General features: G+C 41.6%; 1 protein-coding gene across 19 annotated transcripts in view; it reads right to left on the bottom strand.

Moving 5' to 3' along the window:
- Window positions 1-5449: 5449 nt before the first annotated feature.
- Window positions 5450-17747, bottom strand: part of LOC110526357 (CUGBP Elav-like family member 4) — a 174919-nt gene continuing 162621 nt past the window's right edge. For all 19 annotated transcript variants that reach the window (XR_005052197.1, XM_036980700.1, XM_036980702.1 and 16 more), the window contains one exon: window positions 5450-13784. The gene's annotated coding sequence lies outside the window, so the exon portion shown is untranslated. The remainder of the gene's footprint in view (window positions 13785-17747) is intronic.

Genomic DNA, 17747 nt, shown 5'->3' with positions numbered 1-17747 from the left:
GTCCTGCCTGTCCCTAAGACACCCTGTCCCTCCTGTGGACTATTGTGTGTGTGTGTGTTTGCAATTTCCCCCAGCGTATGAGTGGTTATGAGTGTGTGTGTGTATAAATCAGACTTTGTGATTAAAGCAGGATAATTACAGAATAATGAAGCCTCAGTGTGATTTATGAAAATAGATTCAATGTCACAGCTGAATAGTGGCAGGTTAAATGACACTGACCCACCAAATACCAAGAGAGATTTGAACAAAGACTATCCTGAATACAAGTGAGAGGTTGGGGACTGGACTGGGCCAGGGTGGGCCTGAGGGAGGGGTAGTGGGGTGTTTTGGCTTCGTAACGAGCCAGAGGACCAATGAGGCCAGGTGGTTGGGTTTTGGTTTATTCTGCTTACATCTAGAGAAGAAAGAAAAGCAGTTTTACCTCTCCAATACTGATTAAAGGCCATGTTCTCCCACCGGGCTTCAGGCTAGTCTGGGTTCATTCAATCTCCAGGTTGATTACCCGATTGGACTCATTGATTGGAGGAGCACTTTAATGACCTATTGTCTCAAGTGTTAATCAGTTGTTGACAGACAGTTCTCTCTCGGACCAGCTGGGCTCGCTGAAACGATTGGCCAGAGAGGTAGAGGACCGATTGTCACGCCCTGACCTTAGAGAGCCTTTTTTATGTCTCTATTTGGTTTGGTCAGGATGTGATTTGGGGTGGGAATTCTATGTTTTGTTTTCTATGATTTTGTGTTTCTATGTTTTGGCCGGGTATGGTTCTCAATCAGGGACAGCTGTCTATCGTTGTCTCTGATTGGGAACCATACTTAGATAGCCCTTTTCCTCTCCTTTCGTTGTGGGTAGTTAACTTTGTTTGTGGCACTTAGCCCTGTAAGCTTCACGGTTGTTTCTTTGTTTGTTGTTTTGTTGGCAACATTTGAAAATAAAAGGAAAATGTACGCTCACCACGCTGCACTTTGGTCCACTTCTTTTGACGGCTGTGACACCGATGTTCACTGGACTTACTTGGGCTGAATGATTCAAGGGCTATAAAAGCAGGAAGCACGTGGACCATGGAAGTTCTCGTTGGCCACATCCCTCTGGAGCGCCACCGTGCACGAGAGTGACATCGTCATCAGGGAAGGGGATGGGGTTTAATGAGTCAGATGTACCTGGTTTGTTGTGCTCAAACCTTTTGCACTCACGCTGTTTTATATTTCATCGTTATGTTTTTACCACCCTGTGAGTTACCCTGAAATGAGAGAAAGATTGAGATATAAAAATGGGGGTTGGTGCATGGTCTCTCTGTATGCACCTTTCATTTTGTATTTATGGAAACTCTGCAATTGCAAATCACATAAATTCTAAAGAAATGTGGAACCTTGTAAAATATTACCTAGGGGACAGAGACGGGGGGGATTTTATGAATAAGGTCCACTGGTGTAAAACTGAGTTAGTGACCAAGATTTGGAATGGACCAGCAAGCGTAATGTGTTCAGCTGTATGGCTAACGCAGTGAAAAAATAATGGTGTCATTAGTGATCATCCAAACCCCAGACCTTACAGATTTGCTCAAACAATTTTCTTCATCCAGAATGACAAATTACCCCTAATGTATAATTATTTCTATTGAAAAAAGTGCTAGATAGAAAGCACTAAATTGGCTTGGATATCAATTTCTAATTTGTATTACCCCCATTTAGTCACAGTTTTCCTTTCGATGCCCTGTTGCAAAGAAAGAAAGAGTGATGAAAAGAGAGTGACGGAGAAGGAAAGTGACAGGTACTTAGAGAAATAGTGAGTCTGTGGGTGTGTGTATGCATACATGCTTGTCCCCCCCATCTATATTACCTGAGACAAAAAATAAATTTGTTTTGACAGAGAGTGACTCTGATCGTCAGTGGTGACATTTGGATGAGGTGATGAGGTCTGCCACTGCAGAAGACTGTAAACTTCTTCGCAAAAGGATTGGGTGGAGTTCTAATGCAAATTGAGGTGGAGATAGAGAGAAGCTGTTTTACACCTTGATGACTGCTTGGTGAACATAATTTGACCAACAAAAAAAGCATATTAAGCAACACAATCTCCAAAGAAAACACCATACCTCTCCATAACTGCAGCAACAGAGATATGGCATGGCTGGCCGTTTTAATTATGGCATATGGGGCCTCCTGTGGTGCCGTCTGTAGATTATGGAGTGTGTTGCCGTTTTAATTATGGCATATAATATAAGGTGTCAGTCAAACTTACCTCGACGGTTAAGCTTAGGTATACATTCGGAGTGGTAAAGGTTAAGGTTTGGGATAGGGTTAAAACATAAAATTAAAATGACAAAACAAGAGGGATTGAACGCTGGGATAGAACCCACAATCCTCAGAGCTGTAGCTTGTGGTTTAACCCATCCCCAAACACAATAGATGGTAATTGGTGCTAGCGTTGCCCCTAGTGGATGGTAGGAAATTGCAATGGAAATAAAATGAATACTTCATGCCATAATTTCACCATTTAAAATATGCTGAAATATGCCAGAATCGTCTAGACCCTGTCCTGATATTACTGTACATAAATAAACAGCTCCTCTGTATAAAACCTACACTTTCATATTCATGTCTGTTGTTATTTCTATCCTGTTGAAAAGCAGAGTGGACATAATGGTTTAAGCCATCCTGTCCCCCTGTCCGTCTAGATCTATACCGAGCCCCTCGCTGGCTGTTGCTGCATCCTTCTCTTTAATTATCTCCCCCTTTCAATCCCAACATCCTCAAGTCTCATCAATGCTTCTTCATTTCCGTCAACACCAGCAAAGGTCTAAGCTCTCCACACCTGGCCAGTCACCATGGAAACCTCACCTCTAACAACAAAGAGCTCTGTAAGAGACGGCAACGCTGTATTCTCCTTGATTAGATATTGATTAAGCTTTTGTAAAACACAATAGGATTAAAATGATTGGGCAGCTTTGCTTACCCAGGGTCCACTCTAGACTTCCATTTAGTTATAAGCCTTTGTTATTTCAGAATATACATGTTAAGAGGGATGGGATCGAAAACGCATAGCCCTTTTCCCTGTCATTTTAGAGACCCCTCCAGGGACAGAAAGATGCACAAAGCAACTAGTACTTTACAGGGGATTTACAGAGGGCTGGGAGTTATTCTGGACTGATCTCAGCCTTGAATAGACTATTGTGAACAAATAGAGGCTTTTGAGTGGCATAGCCTATGATTAGTGTTTCCAACCTGTTACCCATTACAAGGACATGCTAATAGGCCTGGTTGAGGTTGCCAGAGAGACATGCTTGGGAGCCCTAATGGAAAAAATATACATTAATGGACCATTAACATCATATGCTAAATGGATGCTAAATGCATGCTAAATGCATGCAAAATGCATGCAAAATGACCAATAATAAGTCAATATGGTGAATATTACTACAGACTACCACATGGCCAAAACAACATAGTTACACAGTAAAAAAAGTAATGTTGTTTTTACGTTAACTTACTGACAGCCAGTTGCTTGTAAGTTACTGTAAAACAAGGTATGTTACTGTAAATTCTTGTAAAGTTACTTAAAAGTAACTTTATATTTTTCTTCTCTCACCTCTAATTAGAATTCCAGACTGTATCAACCTATCAGGTGTGTCTACTTCTCACTTATCAGGGAAGTAGGTGTGTGTCACCCTCATACGAAGGTGGGAACTGAAGAGGTGTAAGGTTGAGAGAACGGGGAGAACTCACCACACCTCTCCTGCTTGAAAAAGTGGGGATCTCTTAATTGAGGATAACCCATGCGGAGGCATTTCTAATTAACATTGTCGAAACAATCTGACCCTTTCTGATAATAGTTCACAACCAAACATAAGAACATCCATCTCTTTTATTATCTCCTCCATAACAGCTTTTTAAATGTATTTTTTATCTTCAATTAGTCTTTAATTTTTATTTTAAACTGGGTGGTTTGAGCTCTGAATGCTGATTGGCTGAAAGCCGTATACCATGGGTATGACAAAACATGTATTTTTACTGCTCTAACTTTGTTGGTAACCAGCTTATAATAGCAGTAAGGTACCTCAGAGCTTTGTGGTATATGGCCAACATACCACGGCTAAGGGCTGTATCCAGGAACTCTGTGTTGTGTCGTGTATAAGAACAGCCCTTAGCCGTGGGGAAATGGCTATATTGCAGACCTCTTCGTGCAGTATTGCTTAATTCTACACTCTGAAGAGTACAGATGGAAGTGTTCTTGTAGTATTCCATGTTCTATCTTCTTTCACCCACACCCTCCTTCCCCGAAAACAAACAAACCAAAAGCCTGTTAGCTGTGTTTCATTGGCTTCAGGGGAAACAGGACAGATTGAGTATCGACAGTGGTAGCTAACTGCTGAAGCTTATAGCTCAGAGGCAACACTGTGAAATCTCAGGGGTAGGAGAGAGACGCAATCGAAAAGACAGAAATAATTCTGCAAAGACTCACTCGAGGATCTATCCAGTTTGTCATGAGGAATCATGGACTGTCGGCAGCACAATGAGGAAGTCTCCAGGGACACAGATCAGGAGTCACCGTGTGATGGCTACGAGTTACTGTCCCAACTGGGCCTTTTGCTTTTTTATCATCTGCAGATTTAACCACTATAAATCTGTTTCCACACCGATACTATTCTCTTTGTACCAGGGGGCAAATAAACAAGAGATATCGTTAGTGTCTGTGGGGACTATGTGGTCATTGAAGTCCCTTGGGTGGCATACTCTATTCTGGGATGTTGTGCTGTCCAACCAGAGATACTCAAAAGAAAGAGTAAAATCGTCTTTGACCCAACTGAGTGTAACCTTTGAACTGGGCCGTGACGTGTGATGTGTCATGGCTGGTGTCCTCACTCTTTAGGGTTAACAAAAGTGGAGGAGAGTTGGTACATAAGTAGGTCACTTAGTTACCACAGACAGGCTCAACATTACTGAAGCTTCTGTCTGCACCGCAAATAGTTCCTTCCTTCCTTTCCCTTCGTTATTATGGTCTACAAGATCAAATTCATTCATTTGTCTATTGATCGTTTACTTCTTATTAGTCAGATGCCAACTCACAAAAATCCTTAGTGCACCTGGATTTTGTTTCAACAGTAACACCTCAGTGGTAGATGGAATATCCATTTCAGGTTAATCAATTCACAATTTATTCCCTTCCCACTCCCAATCTCCGTCCCATTTATTATGCATTATTCGTCCTTTTTAAACGATTTTCTACTAACCTTCTCATCTAATTTGGTATTCAGATATGGTTAGCACTATTATCTCAATTAATACAATGACACATTCTAAATGCATTCTGCGTATATATATCAAATGACAGAAGGCACCACAAGATGTTTTACAGCTCTACCGACCAAGGCCATGTCATGGCATGCTCTTCCAAGTTCAGCCGACTTTAGTTGGCTGTAAATGATTGAATCAATAAAAGGAGGACAATGCAGGCTCAATCTTCTACAGGACTGTGCTTTATTTTAGTCTAAGCAGAATATAATGAACTAGAGAACTACAGTTCAGGAGCACTATGGGAGGAACCACCCCGAATTAGGGAAAAACAGACCCGTGCCAACACTAAGTCAAATTACAGTTCTGTTTTGAGAAAATAAAGATAATAAACTGATTTTGTTCAAGTAAAAATGAGAAAGATGTACAATTATATCATTCAACTAAAATATTATAAATAAATGAACTAATAAGTGCCTAAAATAAATTATGATAAATGACATAAAATGACATGTTTTATTTGTCTGACAGAAGTAAAATCAAGTGGATGAAATGCGAGAGAGAAGCTGGGAATGTAATGTCTCATGAAGCAAAGTACAGTGGATGATTTTCACTTTCCTTTATATCTGAATGGTTGCACAAAGGCTCTCATTTCATGTTTTGTTAGGGAAACTCTGCTCTATTGGTTTCATGTGATAAAATTTGGTCCATGTAACCGATGGAAATGTAACTATACTGTATGATCCCGTCCTTATTGGTGTCAGAAGTGGGATTGAGGCAAAACTGACACAAGGCAATCTTTACAACTGACAGCTGCATTTCAATTAAACAGAATCTCATCTCTGCAAGGAAAAACCAGAGCATGTTTATGAACAATGGAAAAGAACTAGCATTGGCATCCCCAGAATACAATGTATGTGCTACGTTTTTGAAGGTAGTACCGTCAGAGAGAATGAATGTGTTTTAAGGCAGACTTCCCTCTTTTGATCAGTTTGGTGTCAAGGCCACAGGGTTGACCTGACTTGACCAAAACAGTGTAGTGGAACGTTCAATCTGTTATTGGCACATTTTCTTCAGTGGTGTTGGAGTCAACCACAGTTATTATATATACAAGATGGACCAGTAATGTTGAAATAGCTCTTCAGAAATGATCTCTGAGAGAAAATTCCCGCATGCAGACAAGATGAAAATAAAAGAGATGTCACTGATTCTTTTTCAAGACATAAAATGAATTCAAGATGAAAGAAATAATCAAACAAAAGAGAAATGTATGGCTGAAAGACAATGGTCATGTTAAATGACAGCTTATTTTTCAAAACTAATCTGACAACAAATGTTGTCATCTTTATGAATCCACATGACCTTTTATCAGTCCAGTTTCTTCATTCCTGTACTGAATGTAAGAGCTTTCTGTCAACAACATATCTTTAAACTTGCCCATTTACATGTAATTCCATATGGGGATTGTGTAGCAAAATGTCCCTTCAACATGTATCTTCAAAGCATATCAGAATAAACCTTGAGACAATGGGTCCATCCCAGCTTCAGCAGATAACAAAACAGAAAACATAAGAGAATGTAAAAAAAGAACCATTTTACCAACATGAATATAAAATCCATTTTAACATCAGCGCTTCAATATACAAGAAATAAAAATGTTTTCTCTCTACTGTTTTTGATAAATTATTTCATAGTTTCCTTCTCGTAGTCAGTGAAATATATTAACTATTTCTTTCTTTTTTTTCAACATGATTTATTGTACGGTCGTCTATAAAGAAGCCTTAACAGAATTAAAAAATAAGCTATGTAATATGTACAGGAGTATCGCAGGCAGCTGTGTACTCTGGCCGTGGAGAGAGCAGAGGCAGGGGCAGGCCACAGAGGCAGGGAGATCTGCAGGGTAGTCATTCATTCTAGTAGCAGTGCATCCGGCTCACCTGGCCCAATCCTCTCTCTTTCTCATCATACACCTGTGTTCTGTGTTTGGATCATATGGAAATGTGTTTTCAGCTCCAATCTGGCAAACCCTCACCCTCTTCCGCCCATACCCGTGGAGCTGTGGATTATAGCGGTGACTGGCGGACGCCGCCCCGGTGGCAAGCTAGCTAGCAACTTGCGAACTAATGGCTGCTGTCACTATCACCTGCTCCTCTGCACGGCACGGAGCAGACTGAGGGGCAGGCCTTCTCGTCACGTATTTGAGGTCACATCTATCCGTCTAATCAGCTCCAATTGGACTAATCCAATTAGCTAGTGCACAGGCAATCTTTCAACTGTCAGAAATATCATGATGTGTCAGTGTAAACCTAATTAATGGATTGCTCCAGGCTGGAATTGAAGCCCTACTAAATCATCTAGAATCAGATCTCTGCTATCCTCTCCCTGTTATGTTGGGTGGTGTTCAGCTGAGGGTATAGTGCATATTCATTCATGTTTACTCAGTAACCAAAAAGGCCAAAGTGTTAAAAAGTCCCACCCTCTCCAAAGATTTCCTGCACTGCTGTGGATACGTTTTATAGTGACATCAATGTCCACACAGCCAGGCGACTACTATAGACAGACCTCTCTACTGTACAGTTCTTACTTCCTGACTCATTTGTTTCTGTGTTATATTATTTACATGAAGGAATAAAAAATTCTGTCTCCATTTTTTGATTTGAATCTCCAGCTTTGTTGTCAAACATGATCCCACACTTTTCTGTGATTGACTGCTCTTTATGTTGTTTATGATAGGATCAAGGTCTTCCTTTTAGTGTCTTTTAAAATTGCACGTTGACCTGATGGATCCAAGGCATTAATGTTTCAATGACAGACAACACTCCCCCTGACTGACTGACTGACAGTGTGATCGTGTCTCTGGCTCCTCCAGCTGCCCTGGCAGAGGTCCAACATGCTCCTCCAGCTCCCACCATACTCTCAGTGCCTCTGGGTGAATACGCAGCTCTTATTCCTCCCCAGCCAGACAAGGCAGGCAGGGCCCATGGGAAGGCAAGGCTCTGAAAGTTTCCACTAATCATGACATCATAGTGCCTGATGCCCTGAGTATTGAGGTGACTTTGTGGAGTTTCAGTTTAGCATCCAGGCCCCCCCAAAACCCACTTCACTTCCCCTCTTAGCAAAAATCCCATTTCCACAGCGAAAATCCCTTTTTGCGTTAGCTAAGCGAGATGACGGAAAAGCTCTCCTTTTCTCCCAAAGCAGCTATTAAATGAGAGCCATTAATTTCTCCCTCCTGTCCAACAGGTTCCTTTAATTATCTCTCCACTTTCAGTCAATTACATTTCACTTCCTTTCCTTGACAATCACTGCTATTTTAGGGTGAGTGTTCTCTACACCCAGGGGCTGGGGTCTGCTAGACATGCTAGGCAGATCTCTCTTCGCCCACTAGGATTGGTTATTCAACCCATCCGCCAGCTTCAGAGCTCAGATGATTGGTTATCTAGCCTCTTAGCCTCTTAGTCAACCTCTTCAGCTCTTAGGACTGGTTATCCTTCCCCTCTGTCAGCCTCGGAGCTCTGAGGTTTCTAACTCCTCATGAGGACAGACTTTATGGAATGCAAACTAGGAAGGCATTATATCTAGAGCCAGTAGAGGAGGCAGAATAACCAGAGGTTAAGAAATGTGAATAACTGCCTCACAGGTGCTAATGTTACATGAGAAGGTCAGGCATTACAGTGACCACATGACCATAAATATGTTTTTGTTATATTATATTTTACATACAGTACCAGTCAAAAGTTTGGACACACCTACTCATTCAAGGGTTTTTCTTTATTTTTACTATTTTCTACATTGTAGAATAATAGTGAAGATATAAACTATGAATTAACACATATAGTAAAAATAAAGAAAGGTGTATCCGAACTTTTGACTGTTACTGTATTTCCAAACAGACTCATAAAGTGAGTCGAACTAACAATAGCAATAACCTATAATGTCAATCTAAATATTCTCATCTTAACATGAGTGGGTGGCTTTCAGTCCTGCGTAAGGCGAGTCACTCCTAAGTTAACATTCTTGACTAAAGGCCAGACAGGGCCAGAGCTGCGCTAAGATGGGCTGAGATGGGCTGAGCTGGGCTGAGATGGGCTGAGATGGGCTGAGCTGGGCTGAGATGGGCTGAGATGGGCTGAGATGGGCTGAGCTGGGCTGAGATGGGCTGAGATGGGCTGAGCTGGCAGACTTCTGGAGTCAGTAAGAGAAGGAATAAAACCCACTTCTCATTTTCTTTGTTCCAGAGCCTGGCTTCGCTACAGCTATTTCTGTTTTCACTGCATGTCACACTAATAACCTTCCTCCCCTGTGTGGAAGAGCAATAAGAGGACCCTGGTTCTAACAGCTCCCTGATTTAACATGGTCTAATCTAGCCTTCCCAAGCACGTTTCTGCAGCTCCCTGGTGCAGCAGAAAGGCTATACGAGCGTAGCACGTTAGCCAAGCAGGGAATATAAGACTGGGCAGGGGATTGGACCTAGGCTGAACCTAACCCTGCTCTAAGTTGACTGTAGGGGTGTGCAGCATATATCTGGTGTAGGAGCCATCAGAGGGCTCGTGGGGAGGCTAATGGGACTAGTCTTGCAGGAGTTGCTTTTGAAGCGGCAGAGAGACAAGCATAGGAGATTTCATCGCTCACGGAACATTAGGTTTCCTATTGATTAATTCAGCATTACGTAAATAAGGAGCACAACATGGCTGCTGTGAAGAACATGCATTGATATTGACCTACTTCACATTAACTCTTGTTGCTTCCTAGTTCCTACATGTTCTGCTGACTTCATAACAACTAAAGGCTGAGTGTTTTTACTGTGTTTTTGAAGGCAAGCTGAGACAACACACGACCAAAGCTGGCACTGTTTTTTTCAACGGGCGTCATTTTGATTCAAAATAACTACTGTGCTTCACCAATATTGTTCCTCCAGTTCTGAACAATATTCTGTGCTTTGCAGGTGTCCCGACTGTAATACTGCCGTGACAAATGCAAAATGTTTAGAGCAGGTTGTTTTGTGGACAATGGCGGCTTCTGAGGCGATTGTTGAGACAATTATGTGCTGAAAGCTGATGTACAATAACATGGGCCACCCGGCAGGCAGCTGCAACGGAGGAACTAAGGGTTTTTCAACGAACTAGTTGGTTGTCTGCTACCCATTTCAACCTGCTATTGTTCAGTAGCTTTTATACCTGGAGAAATATTTCAAACCTAGTCTATTTTGCCTAATTTTCAACATAATCTATACCCACGCCAATCAAATATCCAACATTAATAGCCAGAGTAGCTATGATATGGAGGGTTTTATCCATCTTCCTGGATCCCATCTCCATCATAAATACGGCTGCGGTGATATCGGTGCCAGGTCAGCTGTCGGCATCCTTGCCAGGGAGCCGCTACAAACATAATTCTCTCTAATCTACCTTCTGTCATCACAGAGCATTCAAGGGACCATCCCCACTGTAATTTGGTCCAGGTGATTATGCAGATGACTTTTCACTTGGTTGGTGTTAATGTATAGAGCCTCACTATTACAACGTGATTAGAGGGAAAGGTGAAATAGCATGTCTAATACGGAGGAAGAGATCATCGAAGGCGACTGAAGCCAAACACTGAACTGCAAGTTGGTCTGAAACATTGTTCCAGGGAAACAGCTGAACAGCATAGCCTGGTAAAACCAGACTGAACCCCCCATTTTTGAGTGCAGAGTTCAGTCTGGTTGAACCAGGCTATGAACAGCTAGGTTGGGGTTCTGGAAGGCATGATGGAACAGAACAGTGTCTATTTATAGCAGAGGAACACAAACACAAAGTCAGAAGCTAACATTCATTACAGTAGTGTGGTATGGTGAAAGCAAGGATACAAATCAAGACAAATCCAAGATCTTTTCGCTCACAGAAAAGAGTGGCATGGTATTGTCTTTAAGCAGCTGGGAGAAAGACAACGAAAGTCATTGTACTGTAGATGTGTCTTGTGTGATGCAGGCAGGCAGGGCTTTCAGTCAGTGACTTGGAATGCGTCCGCTCTGCTTTGGAGAGCAAGTCCCAGAGGTAAACAGAGACAGACTGGACAGAAGGCAGCAGGTACCTAATACATGCCAAGTGATTCCTTATCAACCCTTCAATCCCATTCCCAAAGAGCTAGGCAGCACAGATACATGGTGTTTGGCAAGGTGGTGGTGTTGAGGGGGGGGGGGGGGGGGGGGTTGTGGCTTTTGATTGCATGGATTTGGTCCCCCGGGGGATAATTCCAAGGAGCATCACTTTGAAGGATAAGAAAAGACAAGGTTGGACATGTTGGTGTGGAGTAGGACTCAGAGATCAGGGTTCGGCTGTTGACTTCTCCCACTCTCCTCTCGCCTTCTCTTCCCTGTCCAGCTCTGCCTCCCCCTCTGTATGCCTTCAGTCAGCTCTCAGAGAGTTGGGAGGGAGGGAGGGAGGGGGAGAGCTGGGGGAGAGCTGGTGTTCTACTGAGAGAACTTGAGGAAGTGTGGACAGTGAATGACTTGCAATCTTATCCTTCCTCGAGACTCAACGCAAACATATTGATCTGGTTTTCATATAGCGGGGCCAGCTGCATCCACCACAAAATAAACGGCTCATAGACACTAACTAAAAGCCTGGCAAGTTAAGAGTTCAGAGCTGTGATCTGCTAGGCATGGATTGGCAGGGAGGAGCTGAATGATGGCGGTTGTATGGCTGTAATTCAGACTGTGTTAGGTTAGGTTGAGACGGATAGGTAGGTTTTTCCACAGGCTCATTATATAATATTTGAAAAAAAAAGCAGGTCAGGGAGGGGACATGTTAACAGTGGCATGTACATTATATACGACACAGCTAAATGAGCTCTAAAAGCTTCCACTGTTTGGCCATCCATAAATCTTGTGTGTCTTTCAGAGCAAGTTCTGCTTGTATCTGTTCTGCAGCCGTGGGGGTGAGGCGATGTTTCTCAATCTCACCAGAGCTTCAGAACGGCTTCAGCGGACATAAATATCTCTGGCCTCTCTCTCTCTCTCTCTCTCTCTCTCTCTCTCTCTCTCTCTCTCGTTCTCCCTCTTGCCTATAAAGTGGTTATTTTTAATGGGTCTATTTTTTTATTTTACTCAAACACCATGAGAGCCAATTCATTGTTATACTGTTGAGTCCACTCTTTTGGCAGGTTCAGTAGCTATCAACTCAATCATTTTCTTCTCTGCTTGCCTTAATTTTTGTCCATTAGTCCATCTCGTTTGCAGAAGCTTTTCTTTAAGCATTTCTTTAATACGTTTTATAATAGCACACTCCCTGTGTAATAAAAAAGCTCAAAAGAAAAGAACACACCATGTCCGATTTGCTTGGTTTTTACAGTGGATTGTCGCTTGAACACAAAGGCTTGTGGGAAATAAGCCTCTCATATGTGCACCCTGTCCAGCACAGACACTAGGAAGGTCCATCTGTCTTTTCTCTTCTTTTTCCCCCTCTTCTGAAAAACAGTTCCTTTATAGCTGTCAGATAGTGCTGTGAGTGAGTTGCACACCATGAAGAGGGACATATCCAGCGGCCTGACCGTCACATCCAAGAGAGAGACCCCAATGCCCCAAAGCCCACTGGGACGGGACAGACAAAATGAATAATTTTATCTTTTTCATCCCTCCCCTACTTTACAAGTTCAAGTATTTTTTTCTTAAAAAAAAAAAAACAACAGCAAAAAAGAGCAAATCTACTTTTCTAGTATTCTACATTTTCTAATCTACTAACTGGGGGCAAAACAGCAACCAGAACATAATAATCAGCCCCTTTACTACGTTTCCTTGTCTTTTTTTCAATGTATACATTATTTCCTTTATCTTTTTATTCTTACTTAGGCCACTGGATATTGATTTAATTATTTATTTTGACTACTGTTAAATTGTAATACTTGCAGCTACAAGGTAAGAGTTTTTTAAATATATATATATATATATATATATGTATATATTTATATTCTTTTAAAAAGCGTTAAGTCCTTTGGTCCCTATTTCCTAAGGAATGATGCATGTAAATTCTCCTGGATTCTCCATTTCTCTTCTTCTTTCCTCAGAGCTCGCCCTGTCACAGAGCACATCACCTGTGTAGGCACGAAAACCAAAATGGCAGCAGGCTGGTGTGTGTGTGTGTGTGTGTGTGTGTGTGTGTGTGTGTGTGTGTGTGTGTGTGTGTGTGTGTGTGTGTGTGTGTGTGTGTGTGTGTGTGTGTGTGTGTGTGTGTGTGTGTGTGTGTGTGTGTGTGTATATGTACCGGTGTCAGTTTGCATGCTTTGAGCATAATGTGTCTATAAAGGTTTTCCATCTTCTCTAAAAAACAGCAGCAAAAAGTTGGTCTCTGCAAAAAATCCTCTTCCACAGACGCCAAAGCAAAACAGGGAAAAAAAGAGGCATTTGCTAAAAAAACAAACAAGAATCTCCGGGTTCTTTCTCCTCCTCAGTCACCCAATCTTCTCCAGCTATTCTTCCAGCAGAATCAAGGGACCACCCTTCTTTCATGATATGTAGCAGAGCAAGAAGTCTTTGTACTTTATACTGCACTTGTGGAAATAAGGTGTTGTGGCCCTTCATCCTGTAAGAGAGAGAGAGAGAGCAGATTCAGTGAGGCGAGGGCACAGGGGTCTTGTTCAGGGTGCTGGCTCCTGCCTGGTTTAGCACACTGACAGGCACAGCTAACAGAATGGAAAACAGACAAAGGAAAAGAAGGAGGATGTCAATCAAATCTAGAAAGAAGTAAGCTGGAGGTGGAGGGCTTGTGTTTTACCATATGGAACAGATGTATGCTGTGACAGCACTAATCCAAAGGCGGTAGGTATTTAAAGCAACTTTACTCTCGCCTCAGAAACAATATTTTACTAAACGTTAGCCTGTCATCTCTGTTAATTCCTCTGTTAATAGTCATTTCTGTTCATTTGTAATAATAATTTTTTTAAAGCCCAAATGACAACCGAGGGAAGGGGGACGCTAAAGATGAAGGGATGCACTGAAGGTCAAATAGTAGCCCATTAATAACAATATTATCATGTTAAAAGGGATTATTACAAAACTCCAGGGGGAGGGAAAGTGCATGATCATCTTTTCATGTGACATTTTGTGTGTGTGTAGTGAACAAATTTAAAACGAATGCTCAAAACTATTGGAAAATACACCCAGAGCTATAATGTCTTTATTGCCATAGCAGTAGATATGAAATATATACTTTTTGTGGATTTATGTGCTTTTTGGCTCTGGTTAAATAAGCTGGAGTTAGGATGCCATCATTCTTAATGTGTACTGGCCCTGAATCCTGGTACAAAAAGACAGCCAAATCACAGCTAATCACTCTCACAGGGCCCACATGAAAAATACCTGACTTTGTGGAGCTAACATATGCCGCGCAAGTCTTTGTTCTGTTATTTTCTCCTGAGAAACGAGCTTGTTACCATTTTTTAATAGATCAGCTATTTAACCGTGGGAGATGAGATGCTGGTAACGTATTTCATATCTGCGGAGGCAAGCAGGACCATTAGAGGTAAGCCTTTGCATTAAAATACCTGATTATAGATGTTCCAGCTTTTATACAAAAACACCAGTAATTCAAAGTAGGCATCTACCATAGAAGTTATAGAAGAAGAGAAAACAGTCCATTTAAAACATAACAGCTTGTATTTCCAGAGGGGAGTTTTAAGTGGAAGCAACTGATGAAGACCAAACTACTGGAAAAACATATTTATATCTAAATGGATAACTACCTACTTTCACACAAATGCGCACACCCTGAAGTGGCTCTCAATTAGAGATTGATGAGAGAGACACAGCCACAGGGGAGACAGGGGAACCCAGAGAGACCTGAGTTACAGAGGAGACAGGGGAACCCAAAGAGACACAGCCACAGGAGAGACAGGTGAACCCAGAGAGACCTGACCCACAGGAGAGACAGACGAACCCAGAGAGACCTGATCCACAAGGGAGACAGGCGAACCCAGAGAGACCTGATCCACAAGGGAGACAGGTGAACCCAGAGAGACCTGATCCACAGGAGAGACAGACGAACCCAGAGAGACCTGACCCACAGGAGAGACAGACGAACCCAGAGAGACCTGATCCACAAGGGAGACAGGCGAACCCAGAGACACAGTGCCGAGCTGGCTGGTTGTCCTGACCGACTGCACTTAGTTAAGTCAGAGATCTGTATATAATGACAAGATGCTCATGTCTCTGCCATAACAACGGGAGTTGTTGTCCCAAAGGCAGGAAGGCAGGTGACAAGCTTCGGTCCAAAATAAGCCCATAGAAACGCATGGTGCTTATTTTGACAGATTTTGGAGAGAGTAAAAATATCGAGACAATAGTAACAATAGTAACTCATGCATGGAATGCACCAGTAATGCACCAGTAATCTATTCAGTGGTAAAAGAGTTACAAACACATTGAGTTAATTGTTGGTCATGATAATACTGAAAAGACCAGACTAAAACAACACAAGCAGAGGATGCACCATTCATGGTATTAGTTTCTTTGATGTGTTTTGATGGTGTTTGTGTTTGTGTGTGAATGTGGGTGGAGTCAGGCTGGGGTGTGTGGGGCTACACCACTGCCTGCAGCTCTGCAATCGCAATGTAATTGGTTAGCCCTCTCATAAATAAATACATGGGAAGTTATCCTCATGTTAGGCAAACAAAACAATCACACCAAGTACTCCAAGTGCAGATGAAATGCAGGGAGGAGTGGAGGAGAGTCAAACTTTTCCTGTGCTTCTCTACAGTTTGTGGATGGATATATGGATGGAGGATATTTAATTGGCTGCACAAACACAGGGTCATCTTGTCTATCTCTCAACTAAAGCTGGGGATTGCTAAAAAAAAAAAGAAGGTTATTGGTTGTCTTGTGACAACAAAAGTTGGCATCAGCTCTCTTGCGTTAAGAAACATTGGTACAAATAAATAATTGCAAAAACACTGTTGGTATACACAGTGCCTTCAGAAAGTGTTCATACCCCTTGACTTATTCCATATTTTGTTGTGTTACAGTCTGAATTCAACATTTATTGAATATTTTTTTTGTTCACTTTGTCATTATGGGTGCATCTACACACAATAACCCATAATGACAAAGTGAAAACATGTTTTTAGAAATGTTTGCAAATTTATTGAAATACAGAAATATCTCATTTACATACAGAAGGTATTCACAACCCTGAATCAATACACATTAGAATCACCTTTGGTAGTGATTACAGCTGTGAGTCTTTCTGGGTTAGTCTCTTTGAGCTTTGCACACATGGATTGTGCAATATTTGCACATTATTATTTTTACAATTATTCAAGCTCTGTCAAGTTGGTTGTTGATCATTGCTAGACAGCCATTTTCAAGTAATTCCATAGATTTTAAACCCGATTTAAGTCAAAATTGTAACTAGTCCATTGTAACTAGTCCATTGTAACTAGTCCACAACTCCAGCGTATATTTGGCCGTGTGTTTTAAGTTATTGACCTGCTGAAAGGTGAACCAGGGTTTGCTCTAGGATTTTGCCTCTGTTTAGCTCTATTCCGTTTCTTTTTATCCAAAACCAAAAAACTCCCTGACCATGCTGATGACAAGTATGCCCATAACATGATGCAGCCACCACTATGCTTGAAAATATGAAGAGTGGTACTCTGTGATGTGTTGTGTTGGATTTGCCCCAAACATAACGCTTTGCATTCAGGACTTAAAGTGAATTTCTTTGCCACATTTTTTTGCAGTTCTACTTTAGTGCCTTATTGCAAACAGGATGCATGTTTTATAATATTGTTATTCTGTACAGGCTTCCTTCTTTTCACTATGTCATTTACGGTGCATTCAGAAAGTATTCAGACACCTTGACTTTTTCCACATTGTAACGGTTTTCTATATGTGAAGGAGAGTCGGACCAAAATGCAGCATGTAGATTGCGATCCATGTTTTAATGAACAAACGTAAAACACGAATCAATGCAAACACTACAAAAATAAAGAACGTGATGAACGTAACGAAAACCTAAAACAGCCTATCTGGTGAAAAACACATAGACAGGAACAATCACCCACAAACACACAGTGAAACCCAGGCTACCTAAATATGGTTCCCAATCAGAGACAATGACGAACACCTGCCTCTGACTGAGAACCATATCAGGCTGAACATAGAAATAGACAAACAAGACATGAAACATAGAATGCCCACTCAGATCACACCCTGACCAATCAAAACATAGAAAATACAAAGTAAACTATGGTCAGGGCGTGACACACATTCTGTTATGTTACAGCCTTATTCTAAAATGGATTACATCGTTTTTTCCCCCTTATCAATCTACACACAATACCCCATAATAACAAATCAAAACAGATTTGTATTTTTATTTGAGCAAATATATTTAAAGAAATAGACAAATTAAATATCACATTTACATAGGTATTCAGACCCTTTACTCAGTTCTTTGTTGAAGCACCTTTGGCAACGATTACAGTCTTGAGTGTTCTTGGGTATGTATTTGGGGAGTTTCTCCCATTCTTCTCTGCAGGTCCTCTCAAGC

Source organism: Oncorhynchus mykiss, chromosome 6 (genome assembly GCF_013265735.2).
Source record: "Oncorhynchus mykiss isolate Arlee chromosome 6, USDA_OmykA_1.1, whole genome shotgun sequence".
NCBI classification, from domain to species: domain Eukaryota; kingdom Metazoa; phylum Chordata; class Actinopteri; order Salmoniformes; family Salmonidae; genus Oncorhynchus; species Oncorhynchus mykiss.
The sequence above is the reverse complement of the archived record's forward strand: the minus strand, read 5'-3'. Positions and strand labels throughout refer to the sequence as shown.